The sequence below is a fragment of the Anguilla anguilla genome, chromosome 1 (assembly GCF_013347855.1).
Source record: "Anguilla anguilla isolate fAngAng1 chromosome 1, fAngAng1.pri, whole genome shotgun sequence".
Taxonomy (NCBI): Eukaryota; Metazoa; Chordata; class Actinopteri; order Anguilliformes; family Anguillidae; genus Anguilla; species Anguilla anguilla.
In genome coordinates, this window is record NC_049201.1 from 45,572,395 (window position 1) to 45,592,980 (window position 20,586).

A 20,586-nucleotide genomic window follows, 5' to 3' on the forward strand; every position below is an offset into this window, starting at 1 on the left:
ACGGTATTGTAGGTTCAGCACTCTGCCCAGCCTTGTGTATGGTCGTCCAGTTTCTTTTGGAAAATGCAAAAATCTATACGCACGTCTTCGGCAGACACGTCTCTTTTACATCCCCCATCTGTCTTCTGTGAGATATTATGGCTCACTACATCTTCACTGCATCTTCCAGATATATCGAGTCTCCGTCATTTCAATCATGAATTTTCCTCCAGCGTGCATGCTAGCGACATGATTGCAATCTTAAAGAAAACATTTGAGAGATGGATTTTTAATTTAGTTTCGCTGTACCTTCAGTATGACCGAATCAAGCCATCAAACGTTACATTTATACGGATCAAAAGAAGGCAGCTCCATGAAATCTAATGCCAATTTAGATAGAATGAGGGTCCGTGAAAACCCATTTCCTGTTTCTCTGTATCTGTGCATCTGACAGAATAGGTTAACAGGGAAACATTTCCCCAGCAGGCGGTCGCTATCACCAAAGGGCATCGGCAACCACCGCAGGGCACCCACTGGAATCAGCAGGTGTTCATATCTCCCACCCTGCCGCCTTGCCAGTATTAATTTGATACTGCGTTCAGTCCCCCCCCCCCCCCCCCCACTCGGCCCCCTCCACTGTTGGCTATGGGGGCAATTTCTAATTTGAAGTGAAGGTTTAGCAATGACTGCACAAGGAAGCTATTTCTCAGTTTATGAGGATTTTGAAGCCATGATAACATTTTTTAAAATGATATTTGTGTGTGTGTGTGTGTGTTTACATATAGAGTCTTAAGACGATATTCGACTTATTATGGCAACAGCATTTGCTGTAGCAGCGGTCGACATACCAGCTTGCTGTAGACATTGGTCAGGTTCACAGAGGCTGGTCCAAGATATATCTTTGTATAGGTCTCTCACTATTAAATCACATAACTGGGTCCCATAAATTATGTTCAAATTGCTGGTTTGAATTGCAGCCTTCACCTTGAGCCCACCATCACCGACTTGATGTGACTGATTACTAAATATTGGTTATATGCTTGGCAGGTTGGCAGGTTTATCACAACCCAAGGCCCAGGAGTACTTTTTTTAGTGAAAATTAATTTATTAATTTTCGATTTTTTGCCAAATGTTTGTACGCAGGTTGACATGACAGTAATTTATCAAGTTGATAGACAGTGATCCCCCATCCTTGGAAATTAAAGCAAATATTGGTACAAGAAATAAATTAAAATAGAGCACATAAGAATAAAACATGATTTTGAAAAAAAAATGTTATCTTGACAATGCAATAAGCAGTTAAGTCAGTAAACCTGTAATTAGGTATCTGTAAGTGAATTCATCAACTCGATCCTTAGGGGGGATCAAGGGAAACCTGACTATGCATGAAGTGCCTAACTTGTAAGAATCCAAAGAAATAGGTACGGGGGATGTTATAGCATTAGGAAATTAGATTAAATTACACAAAGGTGCCATTAATGTGCAAGCCTTTCAGCCACTTTAAGCCTCATCCATGCCAGCTACTGAAAGTCTGGTCTGCTAGAGAGGGTACTCTGACAAGGCCCTGCAGAGACAGTGATTGAAACCAAAACCAAGAGTGAATGTTTTACAGTTATGTTACAGACTGTAGGAAAGGTGACATGCAAAGCAGAGTGAGTGCAGATAGAGAACTTGTGTCACAAGGGTTTGCCTCCACGGTCCCCCATGGTGGTCCATTGCTTTTCAGGGGGGTGCCCCTCCAGTGCATGTTAGCTGCTCCACGTTAGCTGCCCCCTCCCCTCCCAAATGCTTAGACATCCAAAGAGACGCTTTGATGATGTGTGTTGGTTTGAAATTCCAATTATAAGATGAAACATGAGAATCGAAGGTGTGAAAAAATTACTCAGGAATGGAGAATGGAACAAACTGGAAAAGAAAGAGGGAATGAGTCATCTTGACTATACTGATTTTTCAACCAGACAGGGACCGAACCGGCCACCAATAAGGACACTTTTGAATCTCTTCCAGTAGCTCTGAGAAGTTTTGTTTGAAGAGGTGAGAGAATATTTTAGTGACCTACACCCCAAGATATGTGAAGATGTCTTCAACAATTTTGAATGGTCTGTTTTCATGGTGAAGGTGTTATATAGTGGCATAGGTCTGGTAGAATTTAGAGGAGAGTGAGTCAGCGTGAATGAACAAGCATGGACAGCAAAAGTGAGGACAGTTGTGCAACAAAAAAAAATTCTGTGAAAAGCTGATCGAAAGCAATCGGGTAAAAGTTTGTCCCAGTCTGCATTGAAGAGACCTATTTAACCATCTCCTCAAGTGAGGTGGTGTTCCTCAAGACTAGCTTTGATCTGGAATAACACATGATATGTTAAGTTCTTTTTTACATGTCATTCATGGGTTTGAGATCCCTGGGCAACTCAGAAGCATGCATAATTGTATAATATAATCATGGTCTGATGTGGGTAACCCAGAGTAAGTCCTAACCCCAGCAATTAGTTGTGTGGTACTAAAATTATGTAACTGATTGGCTAGTAATTTATGGTCTTCTCTCACCGTGCTCATAATACTAACTGCTTGTTGTTATGAGCTAGCTTTCCTCCTGCTAAGTTGTGAGGTCAGATTCTGTTCTAAGTATCATACAGCATATAAATGTCTGGGGAAGATGTTGTAGCATATAATTTACTTATCTTCAGAATTTGATTGGTGAGATCTACTTGTCTCTTTTTCAGTTGTTTGTTCTCATGAGTATGTGATAACTTGATCTCTTAGGTATGCTTTTAAAGCCTCCCACACTGAGGCATTTGGACACAGTATCCAAGAACATATTGACGTGTTCAGAAATTAATTCATCAAAATAATTGTCTGGAAACAGCAGGTCATTACACTGCCAAAGCCTTTGTCTTATTTTCTCAGATGGGAACGATTTCTCTTATATGAGGCACACATAGTCAGATATAATAATACATTGATAAGTGAAAGAATGAACAGTGGATAGTCTGTTGTCTATAAAGAGGTAGTCTATGCAAGTGCATATATGATGCACATGAGAGAGAAAGGGGTATTCCCTACCTGTAAGATTGAAATATTTAGAGGGGCATGTGATTCCAAAAGAACAAACTGAATTACTGAAGCTGATTTACAAAGCACCATAGGTTTGGAGAAAGAACGGCCCATTGGATGGAGAAAAAGAGACAATCCCCTCCATGGATAAGGTGAGAGAAGTTGAGCTCAGGAAGTGGTACATTTAGCCAACTAAATGTGGAAGCAAATACTAGCAGACTAGCTAGCAAGCATCCAGCTTTTGTGAAGCACAAGCGGACTAGCTCCAAACTTCTTGGCGTTGAAGAGCTTTGCCATCGATGGCAGTGGAGAAGAAATTTTTTTATCCTTTGAAGATAATATGTATTAAAAAGCATAGGACAGAAAGAAAGCATATGTGTGATAAACTATGAGGGCCCCAATCAAGTTCCTGGAGGTTCTGGAAAGCCCACAATGTGCTAGTAAAGTGGCAACTATAAACAGTAACATCAGTTCCCATAGGGGGGAGAAGACATTTTGATGGAATTAAGAATACAATACAAAAACTACCCAACCTCGGACATCTGGCTGCATAAGGTAGCCAATTAAAAGTAACGTTACTTAGGTCCAACAGAAAACAAGTCAAATCTGCATCACTTTTCACCCTCTTGGCAAACTTCAGCTAATGTCACTGAAGAAAAGTAATTCCAGAGTTGACTCTAGCTCTTGAACAAGCCCTGTCAGCTTGTATTTGTGCTTCGCTGTATTTAAGCTGCTTAGCATCTGCCATTGCAGCTGACTAGCAACAAACACTTCATTCGAATCTGATCCCAAACCACAGGCTCTGTTGCCACGCCCACCCCTCCTTACACAGAAAAGAGTGCTACGCTCAGAACACAATTTAGAATAACAAATATAGATAAAAGGTGCTCAAATTTAGCAAAAGTATGTATTGTAAAGACTGAGGTTGCCAGTGCATCATGGATATGCCTAAGAAGTTATTTTATTTATGTGTTTATTGTTGATTATTTATTTTCAAATAAAAAATCCTGCATAGTTTGCCTTTAACATGGGAGTGTGCAACCTTTGCCTCTACTCTATTGGGCTGCCAACCAGTTGTGCTCTTTAGAACGTTTTCTTGAAAAACAGTGCATGTAGCCAACAGTGCATGTAGCCATGTCCACGGTCCCCATTGTCTCATTGTCTCCCTTAGTTCATTACAAAGTATTTTTCTATTATGTTTTGCATGATGTTTTACAAGGAATATATTATAATACCAAAAAAAAAGAAGACTACCTTTCCCGAACTAAAACTAACAAATGTTTGAGTTAAAGTTGTATATAGTACTGCCAAAATAAACATGAGGAACAACATATTCAATTAATGAAATTAGGTGAAATTATATGAGAAATGCAGGCCCCAGAGGCTGTATTTGATGTGCATTTGGTACTTTGAATGAAGTTGTTGGTCCTTGAACAGATGGGTCCTGCAGTCAAGGAAAGATGTTCAGTGATGGTGATGAAACGGTTACTGGAGGCTATGAGATACCTGCTGGCACTGCACTTCCCCCATCACTGATCATGCATGGGAAACTGCAGGTTTTCAGCCATAAATCTGATCTGTTTACCTAACTGCTTGGCTGCACACGCAAGCCTGCCACATATTGTGTCACGTGTGGCTGTGCTGTAGCTGTCCTACAATACAATAAAAAGGTAAAAAAAAATGGAAATACATTTTACCTTGGATGAGCTTGTCCGCATTACCAACTGACACCCTCATCCAATAATATACTATAAACCAATAGAGAATGTAGGGAACCTGAGCTTTCCACTGAATGTGACTAAAAGCATAAAAACCGGTGAGGTTTCTTGCCTTATTTTGAACATGTTGAACAGCCGAAAAAAAATATTTAAACGATGCAAACATTCAAAGAGCACACTGTTAAAGAAATACCCTTCCTATTTCCCGCAGATTCTGCAGGTAGGATTTCCCTTTGATGTTTGTTTCCGAGGTCAAATGTCTCCTGCTTGTCTCCACAGGGGGTGGGGTGGGGGGTTCTCTTTCCATGTCAATTACACGGCACATTACAATGTCCTTGCATAGAGAGCCCGTGTAAGACGAACATGAAAAGAACTGCAAATGAAAGAAAGAAATCGGAAAGAAAAAAATCTGTCTGTAACCTTACCTATTTATGATATCATGCCAAAGTGCTCACGGACAGACTTCAAGAACACCATTCACCAGCCCCCCCCCCCCTTGCCCCCCCCGGCACCACACAGCACTCATTGATTTTTCTCCACTCGGGGTTGACACTTCCCATCAATCAATACAGTAACAAGTTTTTTTTTTAAACATCAAAAGCCTGTATTTTCAGATCAGTGGGCATAGGCTCCCTTCAGTTGCTGATGGCGTCACTGAAAAAGGTGTTTGATAACAGAAATAAATGTTTTTTTATGCATAAAAACTGAATTCTGAATTATTTGTTATTCATGTTCAGTCCTGGTCACCAGGTCATGGCTACATTACGCTTATAAATATGTGTGTCACTGTTTGAATACTGTTGCATGTGACTGTGTACTCTATGTATATGTATATGTAGATATTTTAAATATTTGTCTCTGTACTCTACAATTTTAGATTTGTAATCAAACAATTCACAGATATGATGATGTGCAGAATCTCTGCTTTTATTTAATAGTATTTTTATACGCTTTGTTTTCACAATGTAGAACTTTCACCATGTAGTAATCATGTATACATATATATATATATATATATATATATATATATATATATAATGAGCTCCATAATATATGGAACAAAGACATATTTGTTCTTTATTTGGACCAACACTACTCCACAATTTTAGATTTTAATTCAAATAATTCATGTGTGGTTATTGTGCACATTCTCTCTAAACTTCACCATGTGGAAATTACAGCACTTTTTATACATAGCTCCGCCATTTCAGGGCACCATAATGTTTGGGACATATTAATGCTATGTAAATGAACGCCATTTTAGTACTTTGTCACATATCCTTTGCATGCCATGATTTATGTGACCTATAGACATGACCAGGTGCTGAGTATCTTCTTTGGTGATGCTCTGCCAGGCCTGTACTGCAGCCATCTTCAGCTCCTGCTTGTTTTGGTCGCTAGGTGCCTTAAGTTTTCTCTTCAGCATATGAAACGCATGTTCAGTTGGATTCATATTGAGAGATATGTAGCCTATTGCCTTTTATTATTGTGTTGTTTCAGTTTATACTTCTATTAAATTAATCTCTCTATTTTCCCTATTTTGTTGTCAAATCTAAGATATTGAAATTTTTGTATGAGACACCTGTGGTTGCAAAAAGTTCTATGAAAAATAATGTAATTTTTACTTGTTTATTAAAATAAAACCAGCGAGTTCCTGAGAGACGCCTGACTTAGAGTGACAAGGACTGCAGTGACTATACTTTAATCCAAGCACATCTGCAAACATCATTTATATTTATTAATTTGTCCCTACCATATTTTGTTTTCCTACGGCTGTTCTTCTCCAGGGCTGATAAGTTCCACTTCATATTCATTGTTTATACCCAGTACATCAGGGAAAACAATGCTGAATCATATACAAATATGCATGCATGTCTAGTGCTTCAGGAGCTTCACGAACTTTAAAAAAAGATTTTTAAAAATCTAAATGGGTTTTTGGAGCATATGAAGTCACCTTTTCTGTTTCTGTTTTCGTTGATATCATGCATTTGGGCATTTGAACAAATTCAGAAAAATCAAGATGAAGAAAATCTTAAAAAAAACAAAGATGTGTTGTATTTATCATATTAATTAATTTATTTAAACAATTTGATTGGTTAAGTTTCCTCTGGTTCCATGTTAGTACTCCTCAATATATGGGCCATATATCATGTATTGCATTTGCCATATTGACTGTGTTTTGCTGTGTACGTCCGTACAATATGCAGGAATTGATATTGACTTCATTGCAGATGTGATTGGGGGAAGATAATCTATGATAATGCCTGTTATGTAAGACTCGCATCCAGCATTCTATTAATATCATTGAATGGATTATGCTGGAAGGCCTCACGACCAATAGAAACGATGGAAAGCTGAGTCCATGTCTTAAAGGGGTGATTAGTAATGGCAGTGTACATGCATGCATCGCACAAGCACATATCAAATCCGGTAAGCAGAGGCAGACAGAGGGCCAATGACACACAACTCGGTTACATAAGCCACGTGATTACTGTACGGTTATTCTTGTTAGCAGTTTTCTTTTTTTATATCATGGATTCTTCAGAGATTATGCAAGTCACATGAATTTACTCAAACAATTCATATTAAAATAATCCAAGCAATTAGTTATTAGGAAGATTTGCAGTATGATTAAACCCATTCTTCCTACAAAAGGATTGTGTTCTGATAAAGCTGTTTTTCCTAATTTCACACGGCCAAATCATTTTTCTCAGCTAATACCTTTGAAGTGGCTTCCGGAATCTGATAATCACCATGGTACCCATGGTATCCAGGTTATGAAAAAAAATATATTTAAAGCAGTATTGTACGCTCTAAAATAAAATCTCTTCCTTGCAATGGGCTAGCGAGAACATTCAGGTTTTCACAGTTTCGTCTACAGTGATTTAAGAAGTGCTCCCAGTGGTTGTTCAGAATTATATAATGTCACATTTGCTGAAGAGCTATTTTAACCAGCATTTAACTCCCAAAATCATTAACCTTTGAATGATTTCATGATAAATCTTCAGCCTTGAGACTCGAAGCACTCACATGAAAAATAATTCTCTCGCAATTAGCTCCCATTCACACGCAGATTATGGGGCACGAAGGACTGTTTAGGAAAATCATACATCAGTCAGGGTTTAAAAAATTATTTTAAACAGAGCAGAGGGATTTCTTATTCCAACCAACTATTCCAGCTTTATTTGCGAAAGAGTGACAGTATATGAACCAGTGTTGGAACAGTCATATATCAGGCCATGCCAAAACATTTTCACCAAGAAGACTTAATACAGTCTGCTGCTCACAAATATATATATCAAAAAATTCTGACCAAATAAAAGATAGCTCATTAAATAATTAAGAGCAGAGATCAACATGTAATCCCAATGGACAGTTCCTGTTTTTGCATCACAGATAAGACTGCCTAATGCCTGAATGTGGGCATAAGAAAAAAGGGACAGCTCTTTCAAGGGTGACAGGGTGAGCCTAGTCCTGTGACTGTGTGGCCCACTCAGAGACCCAGTGAGATTATAGTGCATGGCACAAAGCCCTTTATTATATGACCCGCAGCTCCACACAACATATGCCCTGTCATCTGTGGCTCCGGGTGGCAGACCCCAGCGAATGTGGCCGGTCTGCTCCTGATCCCTCGGCACGGTGCTGTGACTCCAGGATGGATGGTCCCGTCATAGATAATACTGCAAAAAATAAAACTAAATAAAAACCCTGACTCAGTGGGCTGCCAAGTGGCTCCTCTCGTTAAAACCCTGGTTGTCAGTGTATTGATGTGCCCAGGCGTCGGTCTTGGAGGACTTAATGCCTGTTGTGCCTGGCAGCCATGAATGGTGTTGCTTTTCTTTTGTATTTTGTTAAACACATATGCTCCAACTCATTTTTGGTAAAACTTTTTGGCAAAACTTCTAATTTGGCATCGTAACACAGTTCCCACAAACTATTTACCAACATGCTACAGACATTGTAGAGAAAGACTTATAATAATACAATTATGAGCCTGAGATAAGGGAAACATTTTTCAAGGTGAAGTTTTAAAGACAGAAATATTGCACTGACATGCTGACTTGATTGACTGCCAAGGACAAATGCCTACATGAGTATATATGATTTGTTCTGAAATTGTGAATGTCATGACAAGTCACTAAGGCCATGAAAGCCAATATTCATACACCTTACACCTTAAACAGGAGATGAGGCATTGATAACTACATAATCTGGAGTATTTTTTTCTTTTATTTTATTTTGTAAAACAGACCATTAGCTGCAACATGCTCTGAGTGTTCATATTATCATCTACAAATAGTCAAAAATACTTTCTTTTATTTATTTTTGGGGCGAATTGTTCTTTTAACTGGCCACCCAGAGAAAGGTCAGCAGAACTGTTCCCATTTCAAACTGCAAGACAGACTCCTCTGGTTCACCAGGCCTCGTCAGTCTGCCTGCGCCAACTAAGCATGACATGTACTCCTCTACAGCTGTGGCTGTGTGACTCACCTCACAGACTGCAGACACAAAGGAAGCAGGGCTGGTAGCACACGCTGTGGAGATTACCTGCTTGCCCGCACTGCCGTAAATAGGTAAGTTACAGTGAGTAGAAGGGTCTGTAGAAATTCAACCCTTATGCTTGATGCTTCACTGTAGGCATTCTAATCTTCATTAAATTTCAGATAAACAGCACAGGTGTGTGACCAATTTTACCACCAAGGATTAATTAGAAAATGATTGTCAAGTGACAGGTCCATTGTCATGCACAGGTTATGTGACCATATTTTTCCAATATAGAAGACCAGGCATTACAATGAAATAGACAAACACCAATAAACCATATCTCAATATTTTAAGGGAACCATTTTTTTAAAACCTTAAACTCACAATTAAGCTAATGGGAAATTAAGAATATCTCTCATTTAGTTCCTGCTTTGAATTTTTATTTATTTATTTTAAAAAGGCTGTGGTCTTGTTTGTAAACAGAATGGACCAATGAACAGTGGGATTACTAGCTCTCTAGCTCCAAAGTATGTGGTATACAGGGGTGTGGTTTTCATGCTTCCAGGTGATGTGCAACAATGTGTTTTGCCTTCAGTTGAATGCCTTGATTTTAAATCAAATCGGTGACTGTTAAAACCATATCCATAAGTACAGATAACAGTCAAATATGCCATCAAATATTCCCACCAATGACCATTCCAATAAATGATCCAAATGAGACTAGGTGTACTTTATTAGACTAGGGAATTCCAAAAGACCTTTAGTCCTAAGGTGTACATATCTCTGAGGTTCTACTGTGTCTTCTAGGTATGATGGCACAATAAATAAGGAACATTAAAAGGACAACAACCTGTTGTCCTTTTAATTAACTCTGGATTCATTTCAGGCATCGGTGTCTATTTTTGATAAACACAGTTGCATAATACCCAGTCATTTTGCCTTTATAACTTATATGGTAAGTCTTATATTTTTTACAACTAGAAAATATTTGGCCAATAAAAGTGCATGAGACTTTCAAGAGCAGATATCTGAAGTGGCCATTATTCATTATTCTGTTCCAACGACGCAGTACTGAGTTCAGGGGAATTAACTACCATAACTCCAAACCTGAGAAAACACATATATTTTAAAATATTCAGTTTATCTAAACTGAATGGTCAAATCCAGTCTCTTAACAAAATAACATCTTTGTAGAGCACTACAATGTTTCAAATGACATTTTATCTGAGAAAGTACCTAAGAATATATACCCTCACCATGAAAAATATATACATAAACTGGAAAATTGCTGGTAAATTAAAGTACTTAGAAGATCTGCAGATCAACCATTAGTCCAAATGTACATCTGATTTTAGCTTTTTAAATTCTGTAACTCTAGCCCAGTCTCTCTGTCTGTATCTGAGGTTTCTGCAGTTGAGTGCTCACTCAGCTGACATTCAGTGATGGATAGGTTGTCTGTAGCATGTGCAATGCTAAGGCTGGCGCACTCCTTGCACTGCATTGCTGTACTCCACTAACTCCGTCTGTAGCATCACCACTACCTCTTGTCACTTACCACCCAGCGTTACCCTCCTCTCTCCATGGTTTCTCCAGGACTTTGCTGGCTTTTAACATGTTAATATCATAATGGAACTAAAGACCAATAAGCATAATATAGGCTGACATATTTGGAAGATTTTATATGTTCTACACAATCATGCAGCATGACAATGTCAAAATCAAAATCGCACCAATCAATATATTGATTTCTAAACACCATTCAATGTACAGCACATACCACCAATTTTACTTATGATAAAAAGTCTTGATCTAACTCACCAACAGCAACTATGCATAGTGTATTTTTTCTCAGACTGTACGTCTCCTCAGAACGCAATACACCGCGCCCTGTAAAAAGTACAGTGATGCAGGCTAGCCGCCTGACAGCAGTACACGCACTTTGGTTTGATCCGCTACTCCCCTGCTTTCACCGACAGCGATGGTAGTTTCTGTTATGAGAAGGTCAAATTACCGAGCGTGTCTGTTATACACAACTGAGGTACTTGCTGATGAATTGACATCGATGCTGTTTAGTTTGTGTCTGAAACCGGTGCTTGTCAACAACTGATCATGGCACACGCCTCCATCTGAAAGTAAGTAGCAATTTAGGTATTTTGCGTTCTTATTTTAGTCCGGTGCGACTTGCAGTGGCGGCAGTTTTTAGAGTGATGCATCGGATTATCTCGGGTAATTCAAGTTCAGGGTCTGGTGGCATAGGCAAATGAGGACATAAAGGGAACCGCTATCTAATTCCCAAATGCTGCAAACCTCCCATTGCAGATTGTCCCAGAATCTGTCCTGTCACCGGCACCTCTTGTCGAGATAAATGTGGTGTTGTTCCCTAACTAGCTACTGTACAACGTACAAAAAGTATGCAATTTGTTTGAAAGGACGCTTTTTGCACAAAATTACACCCAGAAATATCTGTTCAGTATCTGTAATTTGGTACCACTTTTAATAATGATGGATGTGTTTCACGGCAATATTATTTTCGCTAGAACTTTGTCAGTAGTAAGTGCTCTAGTGAAATGGCGCTTGCAGAATTAAAAAGTAAGGTCATCATTATAGTTTTAACAAACGTATTATATACTAATTGTAGGGTTTGCAAGAGATTATTATATTATGAAAGTGCAGTAGGGGTATAATTTTGCTGAAACAGCGTCATACAGTACGTGCAGTGACGTTCATTCAGGCTCTACCTGCCCATTTATGTTTCCTCCAAAGCTTAAAAAAGTGGCACAACTAAGCACGATATACATACGTTCATTTTAGGAGCTGAAAGCGAAGTGCAACCAGGCTATTGCAGTATGAGCCAGGCCACGCGTTACCTTTCTTGAACTTGAATTGCGACATTGCGTCTGTGTGCGCGTTTCTTATTGTTTGCTTATTGGCCCATGACACCTGAACGCAAATTGAAATGACTTGGTAACTTGTACACGAAGAGAAGACATCACACAAGTATCTCCAATGGCGAGGCGCGGTATCTCACATGTACACGATCAGAATAAGTGTTTAGAGTAGTTCTATATAGGCTAAGCTCATGTGGCCAGGCGTCTGGCCAACCCATTGCATCAATATTAGGTTGCCTAATTCGCTATTAATGAGATATAGTGCGACAGAGCAAATGAATGGCTTATTTGCTTCATTTGTAAGTGTGTAACTACTGTAGACTGCAGCCTGCTCTTGACTTCTTATCACATACGTTTCGTTTTCAAATACTTAAAAAAGACTATAATCTATATTCGATTATACTGCGTCCTATTAGGCAAAAAGGATCTAGGTCCATTCTCTTTTGCCTGTAGCATATTTTTTCTTTGGATGTAGCTCATTAAGAATTACTGTGACCATTGCTGCATGGAATGCACATTTTAAAGTGACTTTAGCTGTACAATTGTATAGATGTTTTTGTGTTGATATTTTGTATAGCCCTCAACATTTGTAAAAATAAAAAAAAAATGTATCAGTGCTGAAGTGAATACCTTAGATCCTTGTCGTAAGCCAAAATCAAGCAGTGTCCTTGAGATTTTCTGACAGTGTTTTTATTGATTGATTTACAAGACCTCCCTTGGGGAGAAATCATGAATCATACTTTATTGACAGAGTGAAATAGTAAAATATGGTGGGATCCACAATATATGACATGTTTTCCTTTGTGATTGCAAGCTTCTTTATATTCAGCAAACCCCAAGAGGACTGTTTTATTTTTTCACCAAAGGATGAGAGTATCCATATTACTTTCTTTTAACATGGATGTTGTAAAATAAAATTTGATTGCAGTGGCCTTGTCAAATGCACACTGTTCTGGACATACGTTATTTTTCTGACTTCAGTCAAAATCATAGTATGTCATATTTTGAAAATGGTACAGAAATGAACTTGTGGGAATAGCTTTATACTTTTGTTTTTGGAATGATTGATATTGACGTGCGAGTTTGTTAATCATGTCATTGTTCAGAACTGACATACTGAAAAGTATTAAATGGATTGCTTTTGATGTTTTTCTATTGTTAAGTATTAGCTTTAAGATGCCTTTAAGATGATTGCCTGATCATCACCAGGGCTCTATAGCAAAAAGTATAGTGTAATGCATGTTTTGTATTATCAAAGTAGAGTATTAACACAAAAAAGTTCTGTCTTTGCTGGAGTAGTAGAGCAAAACCTTATTCTCATTGTTTTTTTCTAATTGCTTTAACATGCAAATATTTCCAGTAAAAGACCTGTCACCAGTTCTGATATCAAATGGTGAACCTTTAAATTTTTTTAGAAGTATTTACCTCATGCAGCAAGTGTAGTAAGTACTTTTCTCTTTGTTTATGTAATTTTAAAAATTTGTGAGCACAAATTCATATGTGTGCTTATGAATAAATTATTGTTAAAGTGCACAAATATAGTATAATTGAATATCATTGGAAACCAGAATGTAATGTAGCTTAAGAAACTTTGTTCCCTAAAGCATAGTAATGTTTAGCTAAAATTTGCTTAAAATGTGCCTTTTCCTTTTGAAATGAAGCTTTAAAGGTAAATTAAATAAAAAAATAGCTTACATTCAGGTCCCTGTACAACTACTGCCTAAATATTTAAAGATTCACAGGACAGGGTGTACTGGGCACTGCTATAAATACCTGTAAACACTTTATACTGTTCCTCAGATGGTGTTTTCCCAATGCTGCTTTTTATCACAGCATCTTATGAGTTATATTTAACTTTGAGATAAAATTGAGAATTCTTATTTAAACTAAATTTTATGTGGCATGCAAATTCATGTTGTGCCCTTACCGCTCTCCATAGTTCAGCGTCTGTCATCTTTGCTTTGACCAAACATATTCCTAATGTGGCAAACTGTTTGCTTTATCAGTAATGTGGTACAATCGGTACAGGACAGGTTTGTTTGTGTACTTTGGCTTTACTATGGTGCTGTTAAAACTATGGTAACAATATCATTATTCAATGAAAATTAACTTATGAATGTAGTTAACTTTTTGTTTATATTTGTCAAGGCCTACATTTATTTATCCTCTTTGAAATTCTTTAAAATATTTGGTTATTATTTGAAATCATACCATTTTGACAGTTATGCTACTTTGAAAGTTCAAGGCAGGGAGTATTACTTTTAAGAAAATGACCACCAAAGCTTAAACTAAAACTTAAACTCCTCATGGTCCATATACATATTCTCAAAAATTAAAACATTACAAGCAGTAAGTTAATGTCACAAAGGATGTAATCTATGGTATGTGTGCTGATTACAGAGAGGCAAAAAAACGTTTGACTATGAAAAGTGTAAGTATAGGCTGCAGTGCTACATGAAGCAGACACAGCATCAGAAAGGGAATGTTGAAAGTGTAGAAGTGGTCTATGGACACCCAGGGAGCTTCTGACCATCCACGACTTACCGTTGTTTTCGTTTCATTATGTATCTCCCTTGGAAACTTGCTCTCAACTCACTGACTGTAGATGAAAACAGCACTTATAGCAGTAGTTATAGTGGGAGAGGTAGATTTCCAGTTCTTTATGGCTTTTAATAATCAGTGGGGAGTATGACTCATTTGCATTTACTACACTCTTTTAAAAAAATCCGTGATTACAAAGACAATCTATGTATTGTATAATAAGAACAGTTGGGGGGAGGGGTTTGTTGCATATTGTGGGGCAGAAATACAGTACTTTCCTATGGAGGACATTTTGTTCATAATGAATTGCTGGCAGTAGGCAAGGATGACAGAATATTGGGGCATGGTAGGAAGGGAGCACTGTATGTCGATTTAGAGTAGCCAAATTACTTTCCATGTAGTACCTTGTAGCATCCTCTTAGAATAATTAATCTATATATTAACTAATCTAAGAATGCATTTTTTCAGTCAATATGTAGTGCTGTAACATGCAGCCACAACCTTATTTTGCACAGCCTTGCACTTAATTGTACAGCCAATTTGTCAGCCAAGACATATTTTTAACCATAACAAATGAAAACTATCTGTATAACACCATATTTGTTTTATATTGAAGGGAAAATTCCACTGCTGCCATACTTTTCTGATGCAGCTACAAATCTAAAATGGGTGACGCAATATCAAATGGAATCTAGTCCTTGAAAGGTAGAATGATTGCCTTTGTGAGAAGCCTTGAGTGGTGTTAACAGGACTGAAACTGGCTATACACTCAGTACATGGGCATTGGAAACCATGTTCTCACTGATGAGTGGCTTCTGCCTCTCACAGTAGATGGATGCAGCCCTCTTTGCCCTGTATGAAGTGACTGATGGTGTGGCTGATATCTGACTTTTAGAGTAGAATAATCACACATTTCAGAACATTTTACACTGTTAAAGTATTTACAATAAATATTGTGTACTGTAAAAAGCAAGTCATGGCTTTCATGTAACATAAAATATATGCCTTTGTGGCATGGTAAAGTGGAGTTATTTGCAAGACAAGTGCACACTCTACATTCCATGTTTGCTTTGAATTTTACTGAGATTTACTGTCTTGTATTCAGTATTTCCACACTCAAGAATTGGAACTGGCTTCCTTGACTTTCATTTGTACAGCTCTGGTTCTCATGTTGACAAACGCCAGTAACAGATTATTAAGGCAATCAGAAGCTTAGAATCAAGAGTAGATGCTGAAAGCTCTTATATTTGCACTAAGGAAGCAATTGAACACACCTGACTGACAGAAACACCTGTGAAGCTATTTGTCCTAAACTTTATGGTGCCCTGAATTGGGGGATTATGCATAAAAAGGGCTGTAATTTCTACATGGTGAAACCAAAATGGATGGATGAAAATACCCTTTAATAAAATCCGAGAGTGTGTACGTTAACCACATGTGAATTGTTTGATTACAAATCTAAAATAGTTGAGTATAGAGCCAAATAAAGAAAAAAATATATGTATGTATGGATTTATGCTGGTGTCACATAGCAATAGCAGATCTAGCTAGCTATTTAACTTGACTAACAGAATCATTTCATTTCACCGAAAGCAACTCTGCATATACTGTAGGCCTAAATACTGGTTTTAGCTGATAAACCATGCTTCCATTATTTATTTAACATTGGCTATTTGGGGATCAAATAACTGAGCTATACTAGCTAAAGATGTTATTGTTGTCTTTAGACTATCACTCTTCCACTTTGTTGCGTTAGTGGGATTTAGATCTGTGCCAAAACTAATATTCAGTGAAATATCTGGCTGTTATAAAGACAAACCAACATTTCTCCTTGCATGAGGGTCGACATCCCGCCTCTGCCTAATCTATCTGGAATGGTCATGTCATGAGTGGACAGGCTCCACATGGCATTATTCCGTATAGAAGACCTATGTGTGACAGGGAAAACCACTACCTAACCCGGAATCAAACCCGGGAACGCTGTGGTTTCCATGTGTGACAGAAGCTTTTCAGTCTTCCATGTCCTGCATTTCCTACTCTAATACAGTATATGCTTACTAACAAAACAGAAAGGGTTTTAAACAGTTCTCAACTGATTGGCAAAACTCAACACGGTTTACTCCATGCTGCCAAATACCTCTATATGAATCCCTATAGTTCCCTACAGGTGGTTCTTTTTGTGAATTGTTCTTTGTTGGACAGATCTGAATTTCTGCTCTTTGCGGTGTGTTGAAATTAGATTAAGCCCTGGAAACAAAGTCATTTTTGAATGATGCACCAAGACCATCGGTCTCTGTCAGCCTAATTTCATTTCTGTTAATGAGTTTCCAGAATAAATTCAGGCCGGCTTTATATCTTTAATTTATATTTGCAGTCCTTTGCCTACCTGCCAAGAGGCGTACCCAAGCAAAGCACTTTCCTGGAACAAGAACTAGGGGGGTCTGTGGGCTCACTGTTACAAACATTGCCCTTGAATGTGCTTTGACCTTTTGAAGCATTATATACGTCATCAGGCGCCTGATTGGACTGCACATGGTTCTCAGGACCATGCTCACTACAACCCAAGGCAAACTTGAGGAGCAATATTTCTCAATGTTCACACCACATACAGTCTTTCCCAAATACAATTATGCTCTGGGGTAATGTGAAGGTCTCTTTCCTCTTGGCCACCATTTGGAGACTGTCTAATTCAGTTTTTCCTCGATAAACAAACATGGAGGCCTTTGTTGTTGTTAAGCAGGTGTCTTATTTTGAGTGAAAGGAACATGTGCTGCCTCACAGAGCCCTCCAGCCTCTTTCACACACTGAGAAAAGACATTTTCTGCCATTATTGTCTGAAATTCTGCGTTCACTTTACAAGCTTTGTTCAAGGACTGGAAGCCATTCCGTTTTCTTTTATGAAAGTGGTACAATCAAAAGTTGCACAGAGGAAAATGTCCTGTTTTTTTGTGTTTTGACAGTGTGATATGCTGATGCTACGAGGTCACACTGATGCTACGTTTGACATCCTCTCTCTCCAATATGTGATTTATTGATTTATTGAAGCACTGCAACAGGAACCCTATTCTTTTTGTTCTGGTTTTTAGGTGGGCAGGCACCATAGGTGCATAGTCTTTATATATATATATATTTTTTTTTGTTCTGGTTTTTATTATTGGGTTAAAAACTGCAGGTGTGTTGGTTCCATATTGAATTTATGCTACCCTTTTATTATTAGGGGCCAAGAACCACAGGCACATAGCTGCAGGTGCTGGAACCCTATTTGTTTGACTCTGGATCTTATTAGAGGCCCAAGCGCCACAAGTGCGTAGGTACCCTGTGTTTGCTGGTGTTATTATGATGAGCCAAGCGCCACAGGTGCATAGGTATCCTGTGTTTCCTGGTGTTATTATAATGAGCCAAGCACCACAGGTGTATAGGTACCCTGTGTTTGCTGATGTTATTATGATAACACAAGCACCACAGGTACTTTTGTATGTTTTTATTATAATTGTTCTGTCAGGATCTCCTGAGCTGTTTGGTTTATTTAAAAAATATATAAAAATAAAAAAATGTATTTTTTTATTTTTACTGACACATTGATGAATGCATTTGGAAAATTAGCCAAAGAGCAATTTTGCCAACATTTGAATACTTGGATGCATTATACCAGTCAATTGAAATGACAGTTTTTGTAACTGCCATAACTCTTGGAGACCTGAAACCAATGAAGCTGGATCCTTCTCCTCAGACAATATGTCTATCTGATCATCCACCATGTTGTATTTTCTTAATTGAACAGCCCTGAGACCATTTGCACACACAACTGCATTTTATTCATTTTAAATTATTTATTAGGATTCCAACCTTGAATCAGAATCAGAAGACATGGTGCCACTTTACCTCTCCAAATAGTCAAATATTCAAAAACTGAATCTTGTTCCTTTGCAGCAAGTTCAATTGCATCAGTTGACCTTAGGGGTGCTGTAAAGGGAACATTCATATATCTTCAAAAACGAATTGATAAATAAATTCTCCAACATTAACTCAACAACAGTGACATTCATTGGCCGCATAGGAGTGTGAACACTGAATATGGCTGCATTTATTGGGTTCATTTTGGCTATTAAGTTTTGACCCCATTAGTTGCTGCTTGAAGTAGATTTTCATTGAATTTATTTCATTTTTTGTGTTGTAAAAGTGTATTTCTTGTCACTGTATTACTATGTATCCAGTACCCAACATTCACTGTGGTGCTGCTTGTACCCCTTCTACTAGTACTAGCACACTGGTACAGTTTTGAGGGTTAGTGCCTTAATATGATTTTTAAACTCAAAAAGATTTTAAAGTGGCTCCTGTTTTTTTAACATTTGTTTATTAGGTTTTTAATAATAGACAATGCTAAATTAAAATATACACATACAGTTCATTATGAAATGCGTATTTTACAGAAAATTATGATGCAAACAACTACTAACATAATCAAAGAAACATAGTTTTAAAAAATTTGTTAAAAAACAACCTATTCACATATTTAAAGTGGGTATTGGATCTATTTCTATATTTTAACCTTTTTTTGCAAAATATGAAATAAATAACTTTCATGTAGAGAAGAAAGTGTCGGTTGAACCTTGCATTGTGAACCAAAATGTGTGGGCTAGGGGGATGCATTTACATCTTTCATATTCTTGGATAAATGGACTCTCTTAACCACTTTAAATTGGATGAGGCTGTTTCTGGTGCAAATTGCTAATGAGTGTACTTTAGCTTGTGTGTGCTTCTTTTCTGCATCAGTCAAGTCTACACCCAGACCACTCAAACTGTGAAGGGCAATGTGCTCTGATTGGAGCAGAATTTCCTGAATGACAGAACTTGTTCCTGTACACGAATGCTTTTCTAAGAAAATTAGGAACCAATTGGGCTTTGCTCTGGGATGGCAGAGAATTATTTAGTTTTTCTTTGCACTTAGTTATAGGTTCGCAGATATCTGAAAACAATGAGACCTCTGTATTTGAACTATGTTCAGATCTGTTGAAAAAAAAAAAAACAATCATAGAGGTTTTATAACAGTACATAAGCCATTTATCCCCCCATCATTGAAAGGTTGTGTCTGCTAATGATGGTACAATCTAATTTTCAGCAACAACAGATGCCTTGATGTAGTGATGAAGAATTTGCATCCCTATGTTACTGTAGAGACTTAACATAGGATTAGTGGAGGTATATTGAAGTTTAGGTACATGGAAGAAGAGGCTTGTCTGAATAAGTGAATGTGTATCCATTTGTATCCAAGCAGGAGGGCAGGCCTGTTCATAAGGTTTAAGCTCATATGAGAGAGCTCTTATTTGAATATCACAGGTGAAAGTGAGGGAGAGCCAAAATCTTTTCTAATTCTTGGAGGCTTTTGGTTTCAAATAGAATGAGTAATAGTTTCATCTAATTGGGCAAAAGGGACTTATAAATGAATGTTCTAATGGTCTAGAATAAATAAAAAATTGTTGAAGAGTAAACATTTTTGAATATTTGTATGAACAGAATATATGGATATGGAGGTTTGACCATCTGTGAAATGTTTGCTTCTGCCTCCCAGTAGAAGCATGGAATTAAATTTAGAGTCTTTAGCTAGTTCTATTGTAATCACAACCACTCAAAGGTAGAAGTATTTTGCAGTAGCCGTCTTGAAAGGGTAGGGGCAGGAGTAATTTTGAGCAGAAGCATTCATGGGGATAAAGCTCACTGTTTGAGAAATTGATTTTTTTTAGCTTGAAACTTTCTAAAACAATCTGGGATTGATGTGACATTTGGTAGGGAAAGGCTTGGGTCCATGATGCAAAGTAATACATCATCCTAATTATACAGTAATAACCTGAATGAGACTGGATGATCTTGAGGACATGGCAAGAGGTTCAATGGCAAGGGCAAATAAGAGTGTGGAAAGTGCGAGA

The 20,586-nt window shown here is 37.7% G+C and overlaps 1 protein-coding gene and 1 long non-coding RNA gene across 3 annotated transcripts in view; one reads left to right on the plus strand and one right to left on the minus strand.

The window, feature by feature from the left end:
- Window positions 1–7,935: 7,935 nt before the first annotated feature.
- LOC118213949 lies at window positions 7,936–11,167 on the minus strand. Its single transcript, XR_004762556.1, has 3 exons — window positions 11,052–11,167; window positions 9,240–9,309; window positions 7,936–8,428 (listed from the first exon to the last, which is right to left on the minus strand). It is a non-coding gene; the product is annotated as an uncharacterized LOC118213949 (long non-coding RNA).
- Window positions 11,168–11,218: 51 nt separating this feature from the next.
- Window positions 11,219–20,586, plus strand: part of oxr1a (oxidation resistance 1a) — a 172,225-nt gene continuing 162,857 nt past the window's right edge. For both annotated transcript variants that reach the window (XM_035393192.1, XM_035393211.1), the window contains exon 1: window positions 11,219–11,365. The gene's annotated coding sequence lies outside the window, so the exon portion shown is untranslated. The remainder of the gene's footprint in view (window positions 11,366–20,586) is intronic.